General features: G+C 38.8%; 1 long non-coding RNA gene across 3 annotated transcripts in view; it reads right to left on the bottom strand.

Annotated features, from left to right (window-relative positions):
- Positions 1-27,162, bottom strand: part of LOC112585136 — a 118,776-nt gene that overhangs the window by 39,929 nt on the left and 51,685 nt on the right. For all 3 annotated transcript variants that reach the window (XR_006551286.2, XR_006551285.2, XR_006641118.1), the window contains exon 3: positions 2,186-2,263. This is a non-coding gene — a long non-coding RNA (uncharacterized LOC112585136). The remainder of the gene's footprint in view (positions 1-2,185; positions 2,264-27,162) is intronic.

Raw genomic sequence — 27,162 nt, 5'->3', positions numbered from 1 at the left:
AGAGCTACCTCATTGTGAAACACCCTGCTGCTGGTAAAGATTTAGAGCAGGAGAAGAAGGGAATCAGAGGATGAGATGGTTGGATGGCATCACCGACTCAATGCACATGAGTTTGTGCAAAGTCTGAGAGATAATGAAGGACAGGAGCCCTGGCGTGCACGGTCCATGGGGTCACAGAGAGTAGGACACTACTTAGAGACTAAACAACAACAATGTATGTATATGATAATTTCTTTTCAGGGTTTACATATTACATAATTATATACCTTTAGTATAAATTTACTTATATAATGTTTTATAGTGTTAAATGTGCAACAAAAATTTAGGAAATTATCACAACATGGCTATACAAAATTGACTAATTAATCAAAGTTAGAAAGTTAGAACATATGAAGAGGCCAAAGCAAGACAAATGTATGAATTTAGACAGGATTGTCAGATGAAGGTATTCTGAAAAGGTGACCTTTCAACAGAGAACAGAATGAAAAAATTGAGTAAGTTGAGTAGCTATCTAGGACACAAGCATTTCAGAGAGAGGGAACAAGAGCCTGTCTTCAGTCCACCTTTTATCCAAGTTTCAAGTAATAGAGTAATGATGGAAATAATAAACACAGAGGCAATCTAAATGAAAATCAAAGAACACATTTATTAACAAGGAAGTTCAGTCACTTCAGTTCAGTTGCTCAGTTGTGTCCAACTCTTATGACCCCATAGACTGCAGCATGCCAGGCTTCCTTGTCAGTCACCAATTCCTGGAGCTTGCTCAAACTCATGTCCATTGAGTCGGTGATGCCATCCAACGAAATCATCCTCCGTCATCCCCTTTTCCTCCTGCCTTCAATCTTTCCCAACATCAGGGTCTTTTCCAAAGAGTCAGTTCCTCACATCAGGTAGCCAAAGTACTGCAGTTTCAGCTTCAGCATCAGTCCTTCCAATGAATATTCAGGACTTACTTCCTTTAGAATTGACTGGTTGGATCTCCTTGCAGTCCAAGGGACTCTCAAGAGTCTTCTCCAACACCACAGTTCAAATGCATCAATTCTTTGGTGCTCAGCCTTCTTCACAGTCCAACTTTCACATCCATACGGGACCACTGGAAAAACCATAGCCTTGACTAGATGGACCTTTGTTGGCAAAGTAATGTCTGCTTTTGAATATGCTATCTAGGTTGGTCATAACTTTCCTTCCAAGGAGTATGTGTCTTTTAATTTCATGGCTGCAATCACTATCTGCAGTGAATTTGGAGCCCAAAAAAATAAAGTTTGACACTGTTTCTACTGTTTCCCCATCTATTTGCCATGGAGTGATGGGACCAGATACCATGATCTTTGTTTTCTGAATGTTGAGCTTTAAGCCAACTTTTTCACTCTCCTCTTTCACTTTCATCAAGAGGCTCTTTAGTTCTTCTACACTTTCTGCCATAATGGTGGTGTCATCTTCATATCTGAGGTTACTGATATTTGTTCCAGCAATCTTGATTCCCAGCAGAGATGTTAATGTTCAATTATTTTCAAATGTAGGATTTCTGGAATACTGGGTCAGAGTGTATGGATTTAAATTGGTATTATAATGGGCCAGCTCACTACCTCCTGGAAACTAAACCCTGGGGCACAGTGATGGGAATCAGATTTGTAGCACAAGCTTTATCCAATTTGTGTGGCATTTGCTCTTGTATCAAACTGCCTGCAAAAACAAAAAGTGAAAGAATGGCTGGCCAAATTCTACAGGACAAATATAAAAATCAGGAGATGGATCTGTCCTTGTCTGATGGTGTGCTTATTGAGTGGAAACAGTTTGTGTTTAAGAAAAGAGAATACAAGTGCCCACCAAATAACAGACCATTGCTTACACGAGAAGTGAGTTTGAATGCAGAGCACCAACTTATAGAGGAGAATATAGCTTACTGAAGGAAAAATCTCACCAGTCCAATTACTTTTTCTTATTGATACAGGTAAGAATGAGTTGAAGGAAAGGAGGTGGGGTTATAAGACAGAAATTTTCCTACAGCACTTCTCCAGTGAGGCTAAAGTAGAATATCATAGAAAGAAAGAAGGTTTCCCTTCACATTCTTCAGATTTTGCTTTTTTATCCAGATAGTCAATAGTGATATCTGTGGTCAGCCAGTAGTATTTGTAAGACACCAAGAAAAAAGACCAATGATAAATCACGCTTGGTCTACACTCACCTTCCTCATGTTGCTCCCTAATCTCTGCTCTCCTGGAACAAGTTTCCTGTGGTTCAGTGTTTATGTATTCAGATGAATCTAAAATGGATGAAAAAAATGTATATTAATTACATTTTATTCCAATCTAATTTCGATCTTAAGTTTTCCTTGTCATGTAGTCAAATGGGTCTCACAGGACATGTTGGACAGTGAGTGCTGTGAGCCAGCATATTTGAAATAATACAGTTGTTGCCATATAAAAAATTCATGTTTAAAGATTATTAATTCTCTCCTCTTAGTAAGAAAACTTAAGTCCAAAAAATGAAATCACCCACGCTTTCTGGCTTAAAGAAATTCAAATTAGAAATTTCTAACAACTTGATATCTTAATACATTCAGTCTCAATTCAAAGAATTTCTCTCAAATAATATCTTGGTTCCTCAGCATAGCTGTAACTCCTCCAACATCTTTGGAATTATATTAATCCTACTCTAAGTCTCTTGTAAGTTCCACTTTTCTAAAGACTTGAGAAAAGGCAATAGGACTCAAAGAATATCACATAATCAGCTTTACAACTAGACATGTATTTTCTCTCTAAAACATTGCAAAAACAATATAGTACTTTAAAAAAATAGGCTGAGCAAAATTTTGCTTCTTGCAACTATGACTAAGAACAGTTTAGACTGTCATTACAAAAAAAATAACAAAGATATATAAATGATATTGGGGGAGCTGCAAATTTGAAAGGAAAATCATTTGAGGAATCTTAAATGCTCTTGTACTCTTTCAAAACTTGAAAATGTTGCAATAGTGTCATATTTAGACACCAGACATCTTATTGAATCAACCCTATGACGTCTTCCTACATCAATATCCAAATGTGTTCCAGCATCAGTATCTTAGTTTTGCTAGTCTTATCTAAGGCAGGTCTTATTTAAATGGAACATGGTTTCCTTTATAATAGTTACCTTCTGAAAACCCAACTGTTCTTATTTATTATGCAACGTCAAAGGATCAGGGTCAATTTAGCCACAATAGAGCAACTGCCACCCTCCTTCCCAGCACTCCCAATGACCAATACACCACATGCTAGCGATCAAGTGGGGTGGGGGTTCTCCACAAGTTCTATCAGGAAAATTGAAACAAGACTCAAGAAAATCAGACCAAGTGAAAACCTTTTAGTCAGTCAAGCAATGTCTCTGATAGCTCCAGAGAACAAGTCTCTCAAAAGTATACTAAAGAAAGTGGCTTAGGTATAAGTCAAATTGGGTCTATTTATAATCTACCCATATTAATAGCTTAGAACACCCACCTATGTTATGGGCTTCCCAGGTGGCTCAATGGTAAAGAATCCACCTGCTAATGCAGGAGATGCAAAAGATGCTGATTTGATCTCTTGGTTGGGAAGATCTCCTGGAGAAGGAAATGGCAACCCACTCCAGTGTTCTTGCCTGAAGAATTCCATGGACAGATGAACCTGGCCGGCTACTGTCCAGGGAGGTTGCAGAGTCAGACACGACTGCGCAGGTACATACACACACAAGTGCACACACACACACAAACGCACACATACACATAACTAAGGCATGGAGTTCACTTTATCAGCTTCAAATAATTCAGGCCTCTCACAATTAAGAGTCAAGGAAAAGAGGGAGGAAGACATAGAGACAGAGAATACACAAAAACAGGCAAGGAGAAAGAGGAAGCAATGAGAATCACACACACACACAAAGATGAAGACAGGCAGAGACAAGGAGAGACTAAGGGTACTCCTTTAGAAGGCAGTTTTAAGACTCTGGCCCTAGATTGTTACCACATAGAGGAAACTTCTTCCACTGACCTTCCTTCTCGTCTGTGAGACAGGCAGTGCAAGGGAAAGCAAAGGGTCTTTCCTAAGAGTCTTTCTTAATATGTAGGCAAAGGACTTCTAACAACTAGTAGAACAGTGTTGCTCATTACATGCCAGGGTCTCACATAATAGGTTGACTACTCTTTCTCTTCTGAGCGGGACAAATAGGCCAGATGATGGAAGCTGCCATCTCAGCGTGATGTCAGAAGACATGTGATCTATGGGAGTGCCCTCCTCTAACAGCCCAGACTGGAATGAGGGGAAGGAAAAAAGATATTTCCTACTTTGGGGGAACTTCTGGCCTAAACCACCTGCCCACTTGTGCCATGAATGATAATAAGTGCTTGTTTGAGTTGTCTCACAACAGCAAGTTGCAATAAGAAACACTGTACTGCTGTGGATAACTAACGTGGAGAATTCAGGAGGGGCCACAAGCAAGGAGGGGCCGCCAGCCTATAATATGTCCTGCCAACCTCTCAGAAATGGTCATGCTGGAATCCATCTTGGGTGGGAGATGCATATACCACTAGGAAGAACTCTGAGTCAGACCAGAAATGGGGACAAGGAAGATGGAAACAGAGACAACCTGGAAAACTAACCTCATTGCCATAAAACCCGACTGTGAGTCACATGGCTAAGACATTCTCCTGGGTTCCCTCAGGCTGCTGCACTCTGCTACTCTGCCCCTTCCCAATAAAGTCCTTTGCTTTGTCAGTACATGTGTCTCCTCAGAAAATTTCTGAGTGTTAGACAAGAGCTTATTCTTGGGCCCTGAAATGGGTCCACCTTCTGGCAACACAGCAATATCCACCATGTATTATAATTCCATGTGGATCGCTGCCATGAGTGGTATGAGTCTGAAGGCATGAGCAGAAAGAAGTGACTGGTCCACATCCGTGTTGCAGATTTTTTTTTTTTTTTTTTCAGAGGAGATGCATTCTGACATTTGACATTTCAAAGATGCTTTAAAAGTTACATAAGATTTTTATTAGACCGTCAAGTTGAAAAAGGCATTCCAAGTCACAGGAGCAAAAGCTTAGAGATGTAGAGTATATGTCATTTGGCAAATAGTAAAAATTCAGTCAGGAAAGGCTCAGGTTACTGGAATTGGCTCAGTGGTAAAGAATCCATCTGCCAGTGCAGGAGTCGTGGGAGACATAGGTTCAATACATGGGTCAGGAAGATCCCTTGGAATACGAAAGGGAAACCCACTCCAGTATTCTTGCCTGGAAAATCCCACAGACAGAGGGGACTAGGTGGCTACAGTCCATGGAGTTGCGAAAAGTCAGAAATGACTTAGTGAACGAGCATGTGCACAATGGAATTGACAAAGAAATGGAGAGGGAGAGAGAGTGTATGGGTGTATGGGTGTGTAGGAATATGTGCGAAAAAGGCAACTTTGGTTCAGTTCAGTTCAGTTCAGTCGCTCAGTCGTGTCCGACTCTTTGCGACCCCATGAATCGCACCATGCCAGGCCTCCCTGTCCATCACCAACTCCCGGAGTTCACCCAGACTCACGTCCATCCAGTCAGTGATGCCATCCAGCCATCTCATCCTCTGTCGTCCCTGTCTCCTCCTGCCTACAATCCCTCCCAGCATCAGAGTCTTTTCCAATGAGTCAACACTTTGCATGAGGTGGCCAAAGTACTGGAGTTTCAGCTTTAGCATCATTCCTTCCAAAGAAATCCCAGGGCTGATGTCCTTCAGAATGGACTGGTTGGATCTCCTTGCGGTCCAAGGGACTCTCAAGAGTCTTCTCCAACACTACAGTTCAAAACGATCAATTCTTCAGTGCTCAGCTTTCTTCACAGTCCAACTCTCACATCCATACATGACCACTGGAAAAACCATAGCCTTGACTAGACAGACCTTTGTTGGCAAAGTAATATCTTTGCTTTTGAATATGCTATCTAGGTTGGTCATAACTTTTCTTCCAAGGAGTAAGCATCGTTTAATTCCATGGCTTCAATCACCATCTGCAGTGATTTTGGAGCCCGAAAAAACAGTCTGACACTGTTTCCACTGTTTCCCCATCTATTTCCCATGAAGTGATGGGACCAGAAACCATGATCTTCGTTTTCTGAATGTTGTGCTTTAAGCCAACTTTTTCACTCTCCTCTTTCACTTTCATCAAGAGGCTTTTGAGTTTCTCTTCTCTTTCTGCCATAACAGTGGTGTCATCTGCATATCTGAGGTTATTGATATTTCTCCCGGCAATCTTGATTCCAGCTTGTGCTTCTTCCAGCCCAGCATTTCTCATGATGTACTCTGCATAGAAGTTAAATAAGTAGGGTGACAATATACATCCTTGACGTTCTTCTTTTCCTATTTGGAACCAGTCTGTTGTTCCATGTCCAGTTCTAACTGTTGCTTCCTGATCTGCATACAGATTTCTCAAGAGGCAGATCAGGTGGCCTGGTATTCCCTCTCTTTCAGAATTTTCCACAGTTTATTGTGATCCACACAGTCAAAGGCTTTGGCATAGTCAATAAAGCAGAAATAGATGTTTTTCTGGAACTCTCTTGCTTTTTCCATGATCCAGCGGATGTTGGCAATTTGGTCTCTGGTTCCTCTGCCTTTTCTAAAACCAGCTTGAACATCAGAAAGTTCACGGTTCACATATTGCTGAAGCCTGGCTTGGAGAATTTTGAGCATTACTTTACTAGCGTGTGAAATGAGTGCAATTGTGCGGTAGTTTGAGCATTCTTTGGCATTGCCTTTCTTTGGCATTGGAATGAAAACTAACCTTTTCCAGTCCTGTGGCCACTGCTGAGTTTTCCAAATTTGCTGGCATATTGAGTGCAGCACTTTCACAGCATCATCTTTCAGGATTTGAAATAGCTCAACTGGAATTCCATCACCTCCACTAGCTTTGTTCGTAGTGATGCTTTCTAAGGCCCACTTGACTTCACTTTCCAGGATGTCTGGCTCTAGGTCAATAATCACACCATTGTGATTATCTAGGTCGTGAAGATCTTTTTTGTACAGTTCTTCTGTGTATTCTTGCCACCTCTTCTTAATATCTTCTGCTTCTGTTAGGTCCATACCTTTTCTGTCCTTTATTGAGCCCATCTTTGCATGAAATGTTCCCTTGGTATCTCTAATTTTCTTGAAGAGATCTCTAGTCTTTCCCATTCTGTTGTTTCCCTCTATTTCTTTGCACTGATTACTGAGGAAGGCTTTCTTATCTCTTCTTGCTGTTCTTTGGAACTCTGCATTCAGATGCTTATATCTTTCCTTTTCTCCTTTGCTTTTTGCTTCTCTTCTTTTCACAGCTATTTGTAAGACTTCCTCAAACAGCTATTTTGCCTTTTTGCATTTCTTTTCCATGGGGATGGTCTTAATCCCTGTCTCCTGTACAATGTCATGAACTTCCGTCCATAGTTCATCAGGCACTCTATTAGATCTAGCCCCTTAAATCTATTTCTCACTTCCACTGTATAATCATAAGGGATTTGATTTAGGTTGTACCTGAATGGTCTAGTGGTTTTCCCTACTTTCTTAAATTTACGTCTGAATTTGGCAATAAGGAGTTCATGATCTGAGCCACAGTCAGCTCCTGGTCTTGTTTTTGCTGACTGTATAGAGCTTCTCCATCTTTGGCTGCAAAGAATATAATCGATCTGATTTCGGTGTTGACCATCTGGTGATGTCCATGTGTAGAAAAAGGCAACTTATTCACACATTATGGCACTTTTTTAAAATGTCACACTAAGGATCTACATTTTTATCTTTAGCAAATGGAAACCAATAACGTATTTTAAGTACAGAATGACACAGTCTGATTAGTGATTTAGGAAAAAAAAGAAATATCTCTGGTAGACATTTGGAAGTTAAGGATGGATGGCTAAAGATGATGTGATCACAGCATAACTGTGATCAGGCCCAGGTAATCCATTGGTATTGTTGTTGTAATGTTCCCCATCAGCTGTAAACTTTTTTGAATTTTTCATAGGGCAAAACCTCTCTGAGAAATTTGAGCCTGTATAGATTTTGGAAATGCTCTGAAGGACTCAAAAATCTAGATATGGTGCTAGCCGGGATCGCTGATTTACATATGGATCAAAACAAAGACAACAAGAAAGATATGGACCAATGCTAACAAGACTCAGAGATTTGCAGTGAGAATAACTCCCAACTGATGGATTTAACCTCCCCTATTCTTTGGGCCTAATGACCAACTAGCTATATGATAGCTCTAAACTTGGAGTACTACCATCTCCCTGAGAGTGACTGGCAATTTATTGGGATATTTTAAGTTATCAAAATCACTAAGGCATGCTGCTGACTGTTAGTGAACATGTTAATGCAAGTTCATGTGCCCTATGTGCAGTGAGGCCAAACAATCCGAAACACAGGAGGCTGGAGCAGAGACAGGATCATGGAAGTTGATGAGGTGGCACAGGTCTCTAAAATCCTCAAGTTCCCTGAAGGGTTTCAGCAAAGCATTTTCAAATGCCAGATAGGGAGAGGGTATCAGAGGGTATGTGATCAGATCATGCTATTGTTGTTCAGTCTCTAAGTTCTGTCCAACTCTTTGTGACCCCATGAACTGCAGCATGCCAGGCTTCTTGTCCTTCACTATCTCCCAAAGTTTGCTCAAACTCACGTCCATCCAAACATGGGGATGTCATCCAAACATCTCATCCTCTGTCGTCCCCTTCTCCTCCTGCTCTCAGTCTTCTCCAGCATCAAGGTCTTTTCCAATGAGTCAGTTCTTCATATCAGGTGGCCAAAGTATTGGAGCTTCAGCTTCAACATCAGTCCTTTCAATGAATATTCAGGGTTGATTTCCTTTAGGATGGACTGATTTGACCTCCTTGCAGTCCATGAGACTCTCAAGAGTCATCTCCAACACCACAATTCGAAAGCATCAATTCTTCACCACTCAGCCTTCTTTAGGGCCAACTTTCTCAACCATACATTACTAATGGAAAAACCATAGCTTTGACTATATGGGTCTTTGTCCTTATAGAACATGTACAGTTCTCTGACTGATGATGAGGGAACAGAGTAGTGTCATAGGGGTTAACTTTATCAGTCCTTAGGCTCCAAGAGGCCTGGGGCTATGTGTTCAGGGTCATCAAGTAGTTAACACTTCCATTTGGTGGGGAGGGGGGTCTTCATATCTGCCAAACAATTCAGGAAATGTGGATTGAATCCTATTATCTACATACTTCAAAGAGGAGCTAAAGCAGAGGATATGGGGGGAAACAGGGATCAGGGAGGCAAAATTTCCTGAAATATGTGGGACAGGCCTTTAATAATAACAGCCATTATAACTATACCACCGGAAGTACAGTAGTCTCCACCAGAAGCATTGCTATACCAATATTTGCTAAAGTGTCTTGGGCTCCAAAGTCACTGCAGACATAACTGCAACCATGAAATTAAAAGATGTTTGTTCCCTGGAAGAAAAGCTATGATAAACCTAGACAGTGTACTAAAAAAGCAGAGACATCACTTTGCCAACAAAGATTCCTATAGTCAAAGCTATGGTTTTTCCATTAGCCATGTATGGATGTGAGAGTTGGACCATAAAGAAGGCCGAGTGCCAAAGAATTGATGCTTTCAAATCGTGGGACTGCAAGGAGATCCAACCAGTCCATTCTAAAAAAGATCAGTCCTGGGTGTTCTTTGGAAGGAATGATGCTACTAAAGCTGAAACTCCAGTACTTTGGCCACCTCAGGCGAAGAGTTGACTCACTGGAAAAGACTCTGATGCTGGGAAGGATTGGGGGCAGGAGGAGAAGGGGACGACGGATGATGAGATGGCTGGATGGCATCACTGACTCAATGGACATGAGTTTGAGCAAGCTCTGGGAGTTGGTGATGAACAGGGAAGCCTGGCATGCTGCAATCCATGAGGTTGCAAAGAGTGATGCCATCCAGCCATCTCATCCTCTGTCATCCCCTTCTCCTCCTGCCTTCAATCTTTCCCAGCATCAGGGTCTTTTCCAACGAGTCCGTTCTTCGCATCAGGTGGCCAAATTCTCTCCCATCAGGAAGTTTCCATAAGCTTCTTATCCTTCTCCATCAGAGGGCAAACAGACTGAAAACCACAATCACAGAAAACTAACCAATCTGATCACATGGACCATAGTCTTGTCTAACTCAGTGAAACTATGAGCTATGCCATGTAGGGCCACCTAAGACATATGGGTCATGGTGGAGAGTTCTGATAAAATGTGGTCCACTGCAGAAGGGAATGGCAAACCACTTCAGTATTCTTGCCTTGAGAACCCCATGAACAGTATGAAATGGCCCAAGTCACCACCTTAAACACAATCTCCAGTTAAATACAAAAAAAGATTTTGAGGGGTCAGGAAGAGTGAGTTATGGAGGGCTGTCAGGAAAATCCAGTCAACAAGGGTATGGTTGCTAATGTAGGTTTAATTCCTTCCCTTCGCCATCACCATCGATAAGAGTTTCTAGATAATTTGTCACCCTCCTCTCTCCAGAGACAGTCGTCCTTAAGATGCAGATTTCCCTTATAACATGTGTCTTTTACAAAAGGATAACTTCTACTTGGTTTTCAGAGCTTTTCTGTGTCTGCTATTAAAAAAAAAATAACAACCAGCTTAAGACGATCTTTATGCACAGAGTCATATTTTGGGGGTGGCAAGTTCTTCTCCCCTTCATGGCTTATTGGTCTAAATGGAAAGATAAAAAAAAATTCTACAAATAGCTCCTAGATTTTTCTGCTTAGGAAATTAAAATACAAGAGAAACAATTTAGGAGTTATAGATTTGGAAATACTTTTTAAAGAATATTTAAAACCCTTCAAGTTTAGATATCCTCCCAGGGAAAGTAAATAAGTATATTAAAGGAAGAGATTGAGAATAGAACCTTGAGAAATCTATCCATAAGTGACAATAATAGGAAGAAAAGCAAGTGAAGGAGCAGGTGGAATGATCAGGGAAGGAAGAAACTATGGATAACCAAAGTGGGGAGATTTTCAGTAGAGAGGAGGAAGACAACAGAATCAGTGTGCAGAGAGACATCACAGAATAAGAACTAAGAGCAACTCATCACTACATCTCTAGGGATCTGCCACTGACCTGTTAAAGAGATATTTAGTATCTTGAAGGAAACTATCGTCAGATTAGAAGATGAAGAGAAGTGGGCAGTGAAATGAAGGCAGGGAAAAGCCATCCTGAGGGAGTCAAGAGAAAGTTTTTCTTTGAAACTCATCAAGCTTCTTCTTCTACAACTGAAGGAAGAAAGATTTGATGAGTTCAGGGCAGAAATCAAAGACTGTCACAGCATACAATATGGGCATGGGGGCAGGACTTGAGAAGAGGTACAAAAGAGCAAAAGTGCATGGTGCAAGAGAAATGAAAGGATGGGATGGGACTTCCTTGGTGGTCCAGTGGTTAAGAATCTGCCTTGCAATGTGGGGGATGCAGGTTTGATCCCTAGTTAAGGAACTAAGATCCTTCATGTCCTACATGTTGTGGAGCAACTAAGCTCTCATGCCATAACTACTGAGCCCACAACTTGAGTGTCTCTGCACCACAGCAAAGATCCCACATGAAACAACAATCTTGCATGCTGCAACCAAGACCCAATGCAACCAAATAAACATTGAAAAAAGAAAAAAAGAAGAAATAAAATAATGGAAAGAAGGGTACAAGCGCTTCTTCCTCTGAAAAAGGGAGAAATTTTCTAGCTAAGATAAAAGATCAGGTCCTCTGCCAAGAAGTGTGTGTGTGTGTGTGTGTGTGTTTAAAGTTTGGAGTATTTGTAGAAAAGATGAAAAGGTGCACTCAAGGTCCAGTTGAAGTTAAATAAATTTAATTTGTATTTGACTAGACAGTCACAGAACTGTAATTTTTTCCCCTAGTGATGTCACTCTGGGAATCTAGGAGAAAACATTATTAATGAAACTTACTGGATTTTGAGTAGAAAAAGATAGGGAGGAAGTACTCAGGAGATTAATAAGAATGCTTTCTCTATGTATTAAAAGATATGAAAAAAATCACAACATTAGTGCTTTCAGCACTCCACCTTCTTCATGATCACAAATTAGATGGCAAGAAATAATCATAAGCATTTGATTGGAATTGGATCATTAGTTCAGTAACCATTCTAAAATTGGTGTTACTGTGGAAGTTCTTATCTCAGGGGAAAAATAATCCCTGTCATCAACTTGCGTCAATCAATAAAAGTGATTTTGACACCTCCTCAAATACAGTAAGTATTCAAGGTGATTTATTATCTGTCATAACAGATTCAGGCTCAAACTCTGGATACACCTTACTCAATGTCAATCTGATCTGTAGAAGATAAGTGGGGCTCTTGAAGTTTCATGGTCAGGGAGGGAGAAAATCAGGAAGTGGGGAGTTAACTATAAATATTGCAAAATTTATTTCTCATTGCTCCAGTGCCTACTACTATAGCATGCTTTAATAGAAGTTCAGAAAGTAGTGTGACTAAGAGCATCACAGTAAATGAGGGAAAAAATCTATATACAGGGTCCTCTCTGACAGATTTGGGGCACATCAGTCTTAAAACTCTCAGAGATTTCATTCTGAAATCTTCAGAAGCTTCCATTCCAATGCTTACTTCTTTCACCCGATGAGGCTTTACTAAAAATAAGATGAAGAATTAAAGTTGATTTTATAAGAATATTGATGCCTATAGTGACCCTAGAGTGGTTACAGAAATAATCACCTGTTTCTTCCACTAACTAGGAACTAAGAGTTTTCTGTTACAAGTATCCACTCCATCCATTCCCTTTTTGAGTAGATACAGCCCTTTTGAGGGTAAAGGGACATTCTAAAATGGGAAAATACTCTAGAAAGAAATGAAAGTCATTCGCCTGGCAGATCTTAGGGATATTTCCTGATATGTGGCCTTGCTTAATTAGGCTAAGCCTAATTGAGAAACAGGGGATTTTACAAGGGCTTCCCTGGTGGCTCAGGTGGTAAAGAATCTGTCTGCAATCCAGGAGATTCAGGTACAAAGATCTTGTATGTTAAAATAGCTAAAGAATACCACCAGAATCCCCCTCTCCAATTCTTTCATCGTCTCATTATTATGGAAATCCATATAATGCAAAAGGACTAAGAGCAAAGATTTGCAATCTTAACTTTTCCAGTGGCCTCCCCTCATCTTTCCAAGACTTACTCCAGCTCAGTTCAATTCAGTCGCTCAGTCGTGTTTGACTCTTTGCAACCCCATGGACTGCAGCAGCCAGGCCTCCCTGTCCATTACCAATGCCCGGAGTTTACTCAAACTCATGTCCATTGAGTTGGTGATGCATTCCAACCATCTCATCCTCTGTCGTCCCCTTCTCCTCCAGCCTTCAATCTTTCCTAGCATCAGGGTCTTTTCAAATGAGTCAGTTCTTCATATCAGGTGGCCAAAGTATTGGAGTTTCAGCTTCAACATCAGTCCTTCCAATGAACACTCAGGACTGATCTCGTGTTTCTTTAATATTCTTTAAAATGTATTTGGAAAACATGGAGAAAACACAAAAAGTGAAAATCTATTATGATCGCGACATGTAAATTTTAGTTCTATAGAGACATTAAGAATTTCCCATACTTTATAGCCAGCAGCAATCACAATTAACAAGCCAAAGTGTTAGTAAGAACATAGGGAGAATGTTAACACTGATTCAAATTTAGAAATGTTATATTCCAAATACTAACTATATTAGAGTGCAGTCCCCTAATTACTAATGAAACTAATAAATTGTAAGCACTTGAGCTTATATCACCTTTTCTCAGATTTCAGTCACTTTATCTGAAAAATGAAAAAATATTCCTCCACAGGGTTATTTTGAAAATCTTATTAAATAATGCTTATGAGAGAAATATTTAAAGTGTACATGTATGATAAAAGCAAGAGATTTATATTAATATTGTTTAGATGAACAGTGATGGCTTAGAATGAATAATATCCCATATTCTTAGCCAGAATTTAGCCTAGAACTTATTATTCTTATTCTATAACATTTAACCCATGAACTCTACTATCATATTTATATAACAGGGATGCAAAAATTCCTAAAAAAAATATAAGCATATCAAAACAGTAACCTATAAATAGTAAAATACATTAAGTGGAATTTATCCCAGGAATATGAGGTTTAATCAGTACAGCAAGTGAAGGAGATAAAAACACAGATTGGAAAGGAAGGCATAAAAGCTGTTGCTTTTTCCACAAATGATGTGATTGAATATACAGAAAATATCAAAGAGGTACCAAGATATTTGTTGAATATTTACATAGTAGCAATGACTATTTGAAAAAAAAATGAAATTAGATAAATAGTACCAGTTACAATCATAAAAATGCATAAAAATCTCATGGATAAATCCAACAGAATATGTGCAACGATGTGCAAAATTTGTATGCCCCAAACTGCAAAATATTGTTGAGCTTAATCAAATCTGGCTTCATATTAGAATCTTCTGGGGATGTTAAAACTTTAATCTTAACTTCAAAATTAAAGTTTCCTGACTTCTGCCTGGTTCTCTTGAATGAACATTTTTAACAATGGAGCCTGGGAATCCTCATTTTGCCAGAGTTTGCAGGTGATTCTCCTGCAGTCAGGTCTGTATTCAGATACTGCATTCAGGTACATTTCTGAACTAAAGTGATGTTATTTTTTCTACTAGGTTGAAAGAGGCTTTTACTTCCTGTTTCTTCTCATGAAGTACCTCTTCAATATGCTTCTTATTCTCCAAAGCATCTAGTAGATACCTTTATCCATTAAATCTTGATTTGAATAGAATGTTTTCACAGTAAACACCAGTGAAAGGGTAGGAACTAAGAAGGTATTTGGAAGATCTTGGTTTTCAATAGTGCTATATGTTTTATCATGCTAAAATTATACTCTGGATTGAATCCGAGTCTCACAAACTTGTTGGGAGTGGCAATGTGAAAGCTACTGTGCATGGAATCAGATTGTTACCAGACCAGCCTCTGGTGGTGAGTAGAGAGGTGTCTGGGAAGAGGTAAAAGACTGTGTGCATAGCAGTCTCACCGAGTTAATCATCATTAATGGTTTGAGGGAAGAATAAACAGGAGTAGGAGAAAAGTCTCACAATGGAAAGGGCTCTGAAGGGGCCTCGTAAGAAAACACACATGGGAAATCTGCTTTTGGTTTATAGATATGGTAGACAGACAATTTTCAAAGGCTTCATATCTTGAATTCTTTCAAGTTTCTCACAACAGGTAGGGATGAAGGGTTTAAAGATCATTAAAAAAGGGTCAGGAAAACTTGACTCTATTCCTTGTTCTGCTCCTATCTAACTGTAATTTTGACTATTTTATTACATCTCTTTCCCCCTTATTTTCCTGCTCTGGAGAATGAATGGAATTATTAACACATCATCTTTAAGTTCCTTTATTTTCCCCACAAAAAAAAAAAAAAAAAAAACCTATGCTTCAAAAAATTGGTACATGAAACTGAGATTCAGGTGAATAAGAAATGTGTCACTAAGCGTTAGAAAATGGACACCAAAATCTTAAGAAATTCTTTTAACTTCAATAAGTATAAACGTTTCTGAGAGGGAGAGAGAGAGAGAAATAGAGAGAATACACAGAAAGACAAACAGCACAGAAGGGGTGAAGGGAGAAAGTGAAAGAGAGGACAGAGCCCCAGAGAGAAAGACGCCAAATGAGACAAAATTCAACTCTGGATCGTGTGCCAAAAACGACCTACTGTAACGCTGATGGCATCATAGTAGCGATTATCTGTACTGTGGCACCAGGAAAGACATAGTATAAGGTAAACCTTGAAAAGCTTGAAAATTGAAGCAGACAATTGAACAAGAAGGAGGAATTTGTTGTTGTTCATATTGCACTGATTAATGTATTTATTCTCTTTTCTGTATCTCTTTTAGTTTGCATATTGGGGCCTGTACCTTGGGGTCAAAGAGATCCCAAAGAGAGAGGCAGACCACTCCAGACTGGTAGGAGTCCTTTAATAAGCAAGGAAACTTACATATGAAGCTTGCCTTGGTGAGTCTGAGATGAGCACATTTCCATACCTACCTGACAGCTTCTCACATACATACATAAGTTTATATAGAGGCCTTATTGTGAATAATTAACCACATATACCATCCAGAAGGTCTCAAAAACACAGTGTTCTCTCAGAGCCATGTCCTTGAAAATGGCTCCTATTGTGGCAGCAGTGGGCAGATGTGCATTCCAAGGACAGGGGAGGGGTGAGGACCCTCTGATTGCCTGGGGCTGGCTCAAGGGTCAATCAACGGTCTAGTCCTCTCCATGACCTCCTCCAGCGATCCTCACAGTGGCTCTCCCGATCTGGGGGGGCAGGATTGGTGTTCAGCAAGTTCAAACAAAGAGACTTCTTCCTTTCTTCTATTACAGCAAATGTTGCTGTCTTTTAGAGTTGCTTATTTCTTTCCTTTAACCTTTCTTTTTTTCAGTTTTTCCTCATATATCTCTTCAATCTAGTAAATTTCTGGTGATTCTAGTAAATTTCTGGTCATTCTGGTGAATGACAAAATAATCTGAGTCAGACCCAGTTGCGTAGCCTTCAATTTTCTCAGAAAGCCTATGATCTTAGAGACTTGGATGAAGATTTTAGACAGAGACAGAGAATATGCCTTGTGGACAATGAAATTTAGGTTAATAGGAATTGGCGATGATTGCAGTCCTAATTTGTTTTAGACCCCTCATCCTCGCTGTCGCAGAACACACATATAGAAGCGTGGATGTGGGTTATTCCTTTTTATGACTGGGTAACATTCCACTGTAAATGTGCACTGCATTTTTTTTACCCATTCATTCATTCATTAATAGACACTCGGTATGTTTCCACTTTTTTGGGCTGTTTTGAATAATGCTGCCATAAACATTCACATACACATTTCTATGTAAACATATGTTTTCATTTCTCTTGCATATAAACCTAGGATTAAAATTGCTGGGTCATTTGGTAATTCTATGCTTAGTGAAAACATTATGCAAAGTGGAAGCAGCCAGTAACAAAGACTACATACTATATGATTTCACTCATTTTAAAGTACAAAATAAAGAAATCTATAGGAAGAAAAGTTATGACCAACCTAGATAGCATATTGAAAAGCAGAGACATTACTTTGCCAACAGAGGTCCGTCTAGTCGAGGCTATGGTTTTTCCAGTGGTCATGAATGGATGTGAGAATTGGACTGTGAAGAACGCTGAGCACCGAAGAATTAATGCTTTTGAACTGTGGTGTTGGAGAAGACTCTTGAGAGTCCCTTGGACTGCAAGGTGATCCAACCAGTCCATTCTAAAGGAGATCAGCTCTGGGTGTTCTTTGGAAGGAATGATGCTAAAGCTGAAACTCCAGTACTTTGGCCACCTCATGCGAAGAGTTGACTCATTGGAAAAGACTCTGATGCAGGGAGGGATTGGGGGCAGGAGGAGACGGGGATGACAGAGGATGAGATGGCTGGATGGCATCACCAACTCGATGGACGTGAGTTTGAGTGAACTCCGGGAGATGGTGATGGACAGGGAGGCCTGAATTGGAGTGCTGCAATTCATGGGGTTGCAAAGAGTCGGACACGACTGAGCGACTGAACTGAACTGAACTGATAGACAGAAAGTATAGTAATGATGGCAAAAGGCTGAAAGTAGAGGGGAGAATATAGGGGCTAAAGGCTAAAGAGTGTGGGGTTTCTTGCTGAAGTGATGAAAATGTTCTAAGACTGACTGTGCTGATGGTTACACATGTCTTTGAATATATTAAAAATCAATACCAATGTAAACTAGATAGCTAGTGGGAACCTGCTGTATAACATAGGAAGCTCAGCTCAGGGCTCTGTGATGACCTAAATGGGTTGGATGGGGTTGGGGTGGGAGGGATGCCCAAGAGGGAGGGGAATACATGCATTGATATGATTGATTCACTTCATTGTACAGCAGAAATTAACACAATATTGAAAAGCAATTATATTCCAATTAAAAAAGGAGCAGCAATGATAAAAGAAACTAAATACAAACAGCAACAACAACAACAAAAAACCCCAAAACCAACACATTGTACACTTTAAGTGAATTGCATGGTATATGAATTATATCTCAATAAAGACATTAAAAATTAATTGGAAAATATATTTGCATCAAACTAAAAAAAATTATGTGGGAGCCTTTTGTTCTACTCTGAACCCTCTATCGGTGTTTGACCCTGGTTATTTCTTCCAAGAATCCTCCCCGATTGCCTAGGTTGGTGTGTATGATGCTACTCTGGGCTGACCGTTATCATAGCTCTTTCCACTTGCACTGAATTTCATGGTTTCATGGCTGTCTTCACATTAGATTGTTCTCCTTTTGGGAGGTGAAGTAATACCATATTAATAATTATTTCCCTAGGAAAATCCCATGGATGGAGGAGCCTAGTAGGCTGCTGTCCATGGGGTCGCTAAGAGTTAGACATGACTGAGCGATTTCACTTTCACTTTCATGCATTGGAGAAGGAAATGGCAACCCACTTCAGTGTTCTTGCCTGGAGAATCCCAGGGACGGGGGAGCCTGGTGGGCTTCCGTCTGTGGGGTCGCACAGAGTCGGACACGACTGAAGCGATTTAGCAGCAGCTGCAGCAGCAAGATCAAACACAGAGTTCAGTACATAGTGATAAAAAATAAACAGTTTCTATGGATGAATACTTCAAATCATTTTTTCTCACTGGAGAGTCAGAGAGTTTTAGTAAAGATGCTAAATGTTTAACTTAGCACGTTTAATATGGAACTGCCTATTCAATTAAATGACGACTTCGACTTCTTTAAAGTGGTACTTGACTAGCAAACTCCATATACAGCCTCTTAAACTTACATCAAAGTACTTTTAGGGATGTAGACAAAGACAAATATGCATACCATAATTTAATGGACGCTGCCAGCTTAAACCTTAAGAATTTCCACTAATTATAAAACTGATATAACTGGGTAAGATAAACCAATTCACAAACAAATATCATCGTGTCCTATTCCTGAATCATCTCTTGAAGGACAATCCTACACAACTGAAGAAGTTAGGGAGGTAATTTCTGTCTCACTCCTGCCGATTTGAAATTCTTCCATTTAGAACCCCAGGTTTTTGTCAGAGGACAATGAGCAACTCCCTCTTGTTAAATGCTATGTCTGATATGCGAGATTATCATTCTTCTCCCCATGCCCCCAGATATGAAAATACCCATAAAGGTTTAACAATTCTAAGGAAACATTAATGAAATGGTTGGCACATACCCTGTTACCCAAATATAACTGGGACAATTTGTGGACAGTCTTAGAGACACGGCATACCATAAAAAAGAACTAAACATTGATGTCACACTCTCAAAAAATTATGCATATTTAGTGAAGTATTTTAAAAGAGGCAACAAAAGGAAAACTACATTTCAAGACTTCATAATAATCTTCTTTATCAAAAATTTCCTGAAGACCTTTTAGCAGGTACTCAATGAAATTTCTTCTTTTCCTCTCTATAAAATCTTTACAAAATTCTGATCTTTTCTATGAAGATGAAAAGAATCTTATAAGAATCCAAATAGATAAAATAAGTTATCTGTAAAGAAATAAAAAGGAGGTTGGCCTCATACTTCTCTGTAAAAGCTAATGTCTGAAGTTCATGTATATTCATCTTTATATTCTGATGGAGAAATCTGACATTAGGTGCTTCTGGAGGACAAAACAAAATCTTGTATCAGTTAGTTTAGGGTCACAGTTGCTGTCACCTCTTTGCTTTTGTCTCTTTCACATGAAAGCTTTCTTTGGGTATTGTGTGATCTTTGCTCACACTTCAACCTGAAGTAAAAAAAAAATAAAAGCTAATTGGAAAACATGAGCCACTGGGAGGAGGGGCTTGTAGCCTGGAAGATGAATCACAGGGAGTCAAGTAGCTTTTCAGAAAGCTTTTCAGAAACACTGAGTTCTTAGGGCTGGTAATGTTTTTCAAATAATATTTCCAATCTCTTCTCTAGAATTAAAAAAAAAAATACTGTTCAAAATCTACAAGCCAAGGAGAGGATGAAGATTGATGTTTGGGGGCTCCTTTTCAAAAACTGGATGGGCTTTTCCCCATTTCCTCTGTTTTTAACACAATACTCCACCCCCAATTGTGCACTTGCTGCCCTTCTCAGAGAAGAATCTTCTGACTTCTGCTGGCAAGACAGTGGAGTGCAGAGGACACAGTTTCTCAGAATTGGGGTTAAAGATCTTAGAATTCAACTGCATCTTCAAAAGTCTTTCAAATAATCAAGTTGTTTCCAGGTTACCCTCCAAACACACTTCCAGGCCTGCACTGCGCTGTCAATAGCTGAGCCCTTTGAAATTTCTATGTGCTTCCCTGATAGCTCAGCTGGTAAAGAATCTGCCTGCAATGCAGGAGACCTGGATTCAATCCCTGGGTTGGGAAGATTCCCCTGGAGAAGGGAACGGCCACCCATTCCAGTATTCTGGCCTGGTGAATTCCATGGACTGTATAGTCCGTGGGGTCCCAAAGAGTCAGACAGGGAGCGACTTTCACTTTGGAATTTCTACAGTCCGTATTCTGTAGCTTTGCTGATCTCCTTTCTTCTGGCTCAGGTTCAGTTTCGCAGGCGTTTGTGCTCATCTTTACGTCTCCCCCTCCTGTGATGCGTCACCATCTCTCCTTTGAGTCATGTCCTTGTGAATTTATTCATTTAAGAATCCCTTTTATCATGTATTTGTGTTTAATGTTAGCAGTAAGTGAAATTAAGTATGCTTTAATAAAACCTAGTCCATGGGGTCGCTAAGAGTCGAACATGACTGACCGACTTCACTTTCCCTTTTCACTTTCATGCATTGGAGAAGGAAATGGCAACCTGCTCCAGTGTTCTTGCCTGGAGAGTCCCAGGGACGGGGGAGCCTGGTGGGCTGCCGTCTGTGAGGTCACACAGAGTCGGACACGACTGAAGCGACTTAGCAGCAGCAGCAGCAGCAGCAGTAGCAGTAATGAATTTATAGTTTGAAATTATCTTCTAATTACTAAGATAAGTCCTAGTTTGTCATAACATGTTGTTTTTTGATTACTTTGCTAATTTTCTCTGCTAAAATTGAACTTTTTTCATGATTTCCATAAATGCTAATCCCCTACTGTCTTCCTGTCTCATATTATCTTGGTTTAGTTTTGAAATAAACTGAACTAGACTCAAAAAATAAGTTATAGCATCGTTTACCATTTTTACTATTTTTAATATAATATAGGAGATATGTGTTCCTGGATGTTTTAATTAAACAATTATAAGAGCAACTGGAAAAGCTGCATTTCTGAAAGTACATAGATATATTATTACTGACTGAATTTATTTAATGGTTTTAGAGTATATTTATATTTTCTATTTCTTATCAAGTCAGTTTTGTTTATTGTATTTTCCCCTAGATGTATACACTCCATTTTGATCATAAACATTTAAACTTAAGAATTTTGATCATAAATGCTTATATAATTCTTAGGATTTTGTTTAATTCTCTCTGGACTTATAGTTATGCTTTCTTTACAATTTAATAGAGTTAACTTATGATTTCACTGGAGTTTCTTATTGATCTTAGAAATTTAACTACTAGTTCTCAAGAAAAATATTTTTTATTGTTTCATTGTCTTAAAAATCACTACTTTAATTGTATTTATTTTGTTCTACTTTCTTTGGTTTCTTTTTTTTTCCTTTAATTTCTTCAATTGAACATTTAAATCACTACTTCTCAGTGGGACCTGTATTGAAATATATGCAGTTTGAACTATAAATTTCTTTCTAAGAAACATTTTTCCTGCATCCTCCAGGTTTTGTTACTTATAAATTGTGTGTTAACCCCTAAATATATGTTAACATCTATTTTAATTTCTTATATAATTTGCACATTTATAAATATATGTTTTGTAGTTTTGCCTTTTTTGTATCTAATTACTTTATTGTAATATGGTCAGAAAAGTCATCTCTGTGATTTTATTTACTTAGTATTTTTGATATTTAATTTTTGGCCTGGTTGATGGTCAATTATTGAAATGTTTAATATTTTACTAAAATGATGAACTTTGGTGTAATAGTTTCTGAAAGATCCCTGCTATGATTTTAAACACTTCAACATCAATGTTCAATTTGGTCAGTGTTCACTCTACAAATTTGGGGAAATATAAAAGTACAGAGAATTTGTGTATTGTTGATGCAAAACTATAAAATATTTTAAATTATACAACAAAAACAATACAATTGAATGTTTATTATACACAGAAGATACTAGTAAATGTAAATTAATAATCTTGAATTCATATGGTAAGAAATTGTTCCTTTTATTGTCAACAATAACTTTCTTTATCCTTAATAAATCTTTTATCTATTTTATCTGATAAAGCTACCACAGATTTTGGTTAATAATTTCCTAGTTTTCTTCTTTTCTCTGTATTTCATCCTTTTGGTAACTTCACTTTTAGGATTTGGGTTTGAGCAATAAACAGGTGTATTCAAATTGAGAAAATTTTTACTTTTCTGGTAAATAAATTGATTCTGGCATCTTTAAGAAATGACTATTTTTCCTTAATAAAGCTTTTAGCTTGAAGTCTGTACTGTTTGTTAATTAATCTTAGAGTTCTACCTCACTTTTCTATCACTCAAATTATTTAATGTCCTACTTGGGTGTTGAAACCTTACCTCCTACCAATAAGTCCACATCTATATTATTAACCAAGTATTTCCCTTTCTGAATTCTCTCCATCCATCTTTCCTTCCTCTTTGCCTTTCTTTCTAAGGGAGAGCAAAATGCACTACCCCCAAATATGCCACTTTGGCACATTGACTATTTTGAATTAAAGTTACTTGAGAAATAGCCAATGCAAGAAGGACATTCTAACCTTCCTTTATCCTTTGAAAGCATGAATTAAATCTCCCATGTGAATGTATTCTCCCTACACCTTATCACCAGACAGGAAATTCAAGGACAAGAACACTGTACAAAAGAACTTTATTACTTCATTAATTTGCTACTCCAACCCCCAATCCCTTTATTTTGTCAAATCTTCACAAATAATTGATTCTTTGTCTAAAATGCATGAAAGCTGCCTGCTTTGGTCACTTCTCTGAGACTCATATTTTTATGACCTTCTGTATTTACAACAGTAAACTTGTTTTTCTCCTGTTAATCTGTCTCACATCAGTTATTAGACCAGCCTAAGAAACTAGACTCCTTGGAAAAGACCTTGATGCTAGGAAATATTGAAGGCAGGAGGAAAAGGGGATGACAGAGGATGAGATGGTTGGATGGCATCACTGACTCGATGGACATGAGCTTGAGCAAACTCCAGGAGTTGGTGATGGATAGGGAAGCCTGGGGTGCTGCAGTCCATGGGGTTGCAAAGAGTCAGACACAACTCAGAGACTGAACCGAATTGAACTGAAGAAACTAGAAAAGAAGATGGGAAATGTTTTCCTACCCTGCATTTCTTTTTTTCCCCCACCCTCCCTCCCTTCCCTCCTTTCTTTTTCCTTCCTCCCTCTTTCCACCTTTTTTTTTTTTCTTTTCTTTTCTTTCTTTTTTTGACTTCAACCTTGTAGGGCTTCCCTGGTGGCTCAGACAGTAAAGAATCTGCCTGCAATGCAGGAGACCCAGGTTCAATCCCTGAGTCAAGAATATCCCCTGGAGAAGAGAATGGCAACTTATTCCAGTATTCTTGCCTGGAAATCCTATGGGCAGACTTAGCCTGGCAGGCTAAGTCCATGGGGTTGCAAAGAGTCGGACATGCATGAGCAACTAACACTCATGTAATATATTTTTCAATATCTTTTTTCAAATTTAAATTTCTTTTAAAGCAACTGAGTGTCTGCATCAGTATTTTACTTCACATTTCTATAAATATATATGTGTATAAGCTGGAAGAAAATGAAATTAATAAACACATGCATCCCTAGGAGTTTAATAACAAAAAGCTTATGTCTGACATAGTCTCTTATTTCTTTACCTGATATACTGAAAATCATATGACTTTCACTATTAGGCCAGCTCTTGGCTGGAAAGATTCTAAGCCACTAAATAGCACCGTAGACAAGGTAACTGAGTTTGAAGTAGGGCCTAGGCTGTCAGATCAAAGGAAAATTGCCTTTTCTTCAGTCATTCTGACACAGTCCTGGTATCCCTCGCTCGGCCTTTGTAGAGTGTGGCCTTTGGGCTTTGCATTTAACCATTGTTCCTCAATGAAGTGAAACTGCGTCATATTGTTGGCATGAAAGTTGGTCTGAAAGCTGTCAGTGTGCTCTGTATGTTCCTAGTTGATAATAAACTATCATCTCTACAGGGTGAAAAGAAGCAGGTTGGTTTTACAGTCAAGCCAGTGGGAAGACACACTTGAATTGAAGTGTAGGTGAAAGTTCCTGATTTTATGGAAAGCTTGCCGATTTTCCTGGAGTTTCTCTTTCCTCAGAACTAGTTCATAACATGACCTGAGTGTGAGGCATTTGCCTCATTTCCAGCTTATTCCAGGCTAAGTTAAAGCCAAAAAAGTTGAGGCTGCATCAGAATTGCTTGCCTGTGGCATAAAGCATGCTTTCTATTTCACTCCTTTGATCGTATGATGTAAATATGCCTTTGTGTACAGTAGTGATTTTCATATGATGCTATCAAAGGGATTTAAAAATATCAGATCCTTGAGGAGTAAAGTGATCAGAAAGAATGAGGAATTCTATGCCTGGGAACTTAGTTACAACTATGAAATACGCAAAGGATCAGAGAAAAGTTTCTTGATATCTTAGGTTGTCTGATTCTCTAGCTTATAAAATAGGAATAGTGTGATGTATAATCTTAGTAGTATAAAAATATATTTGTCATTAAGCTCAGTTATTAATGAATTCAGATAATGTGAGATGAAAGAGAAGTTGATAATTTAAAATTCTATATAATTCTTTCATGTTCATTGCCTAACAATCTTTTAGAATTGCTTAATTAGGAACAAACTAAATGTACATGGTTTCTACATTTTAAAACAGCACCTGTCTTTTTAAAAGTCAAACAATGGCATGTCCTCCAGAAAAGAAGTGTATAGAATACAAGAGGAAAAGTTATGGAACATTTTAGGGTTGAGGATTGAAGTCTTCTGTTTTAAAAACACTGTCTAATTTAGTTCTCACAGTAATCCTGTGAACTGATTTTATTACCCTTATTTTACCATAAACAAACAAACCAGGGCTCAAAATGAGGCAAATATTGTATGAGACAAAACTTTGGTTTTATGTAATGGACTCACTTGTTTCAAAGCCTATTTTTGTTTATATGTTGGATTTTGGTATACATAATGATTGACTCTACGTAGGAGGCTATGTCATCAGCCGCTGGATAAAAAGGAAATGTTTAACATAATACAGTTTATATCTAAGTGGTGTGGGCACCAAGCTATAACAAATGTGCTATTATAGAACTTTGGAACCAGAAGTCTCATTAATCTCCTCATAGACCTAGCATTATTGATTGATTTTTTTCACATATGTAATATTTTAATGGGATTAGGTCTGTCAGCCACATTAACAGCACATATTATTATACTCTGGGAAGTAGTAAAAATTATAAATTTTATCATGGTGAAACTTCTAGAAAATGATGGCCTCATCCTTGAGAGTGATGAATTGGGGAATGGTAAAAGAGTAGGGTTTCAGTAATGAGGAAACATGTTGTGTCACTGGTCATGATGATGACTTTTTAATATATCTCCTTTGCTCTTATTTTCATTGAAAATAATCCTATGCATTTGTCCAGATGAACACCAATATCTATATGCCATGAAGTAATAGTATCCAGTTTTTTTCTTTAATTTATTGGGGTATAGTTGCTCCATAGTATTGTGTTAGCTTCCACTGCACAACAAAATGAATGAGCCACACACCTATATATCTCCCCTCCCTCCTTTAGCCCCTTTTCACCCACCCCCATCCTACCCTTCTAGGTCACCAGAGAGCACCAAGCTGGGCTCCCTGAGCTCTACAGCTGGTTCCCACTGGCTATCTATTTTTTTTTTAATTTTATTTATTTTTAAACTTTACATAATTGTATTAGTTTTGCCAAACATCAAAATGAATCTGCCACAGGTATACATGTGTTCCCCATCCTGAACCCTCCTCCCTCCTCCCTCCCCATACCATCCCCCTGGGTCATCCCAGTGCACTATCCCCAAGCATCTATTTAAAACATGGTACTGTATATAAGTCGATCCTAAACTACTAATTCGCCCCACCCTCAACCATGTCCAGGCATCCATTCTCACTTTTGCGTCTCTATTCCTGCTCTGCAAATAGGTTCATCTGTACCGTTTTTCCACATATTTTAAAGCATCCAGTCTTTAACTCACCTAAAATGCCCTAAATACTAAATTCTATCAGTTTTTCACACTTCTTGAATAGAAATCATATTTTTGTTTCTGCTTTGTCTGTTCCATCCATAATCAATTAATTGCATCTGTGATCTCTGAATTTTGCTGCTCCCTCTACCTACACTGCACTTCCTTCCCTTCATCTGTTCACTTAGCCCAGTGTTCCTTCAAAGTTCAGTTCAGGCATCATCTTTCCCCAGGAAGCCATTCCTGACAATCTTGTCTCTGCAGGCCTTTTCACAGGATAGTATGGGTTATGTGTCTCTACTGTGTTCCCATGATTCCCTGCACATAAATCCCAACAGATAGACTTGGTGAAAAGGACAGAGACAGTGTATTAAGCCCTGGATTCATCAGTTATTAGTTGCATACTCTCAGATAAGTCATCTATTATTTCTGAACCTCATTTTTTTTATCTGCAGAATTAGAATAACCACTTTATTCAAGTTTATTGTAAAGATGCATAACACTATGTGAAAAGCACAGAACTGGCATTTGTGCTAAATATCATTCCTTTGGTCTCCCAGGCCCATTTTTTGCCTTCTCCATCCTGTTCTGGGCTCCAAGTAATACATAACTGACTTATAAGATCTGGACTAGTAGGCTCCTTGCTCCTCTGGCTTAAGCTTGACTTCATCCATAGAGGTGCACAGACAGAAAAATCAGAAAGCAAGTGGAGTCAGGGGTCAGTGTATTTAATCTCCCAATCCTTCTTTGCCATGTAGCAAGGGGTTGCCTGCATCCTTCTACAAGGCCACAGCTCCTGCCAGCTGGCTCAGTCAACACAGTAACCTTCTCTGTCTTCCAGTAAT

This window comes from Bubalus bubalis, chromosome 5, assembly GCF_019923935.1.
Source record: "Bubalus bubalis isolate 160015118507 breed Murrah chromosome 5, NDDB_SH_1, whole genome shotgun sequence".
Taxonomy (NCBI): Eukaryota; Metazoa; Chordata; class Mammalia; order Artiodactyla; family Bovidae; genus Bubalus; species Bubalus bubalis.
This window is presented reverse-complemented; position numbering and strand designations above follow the sequence as displayed.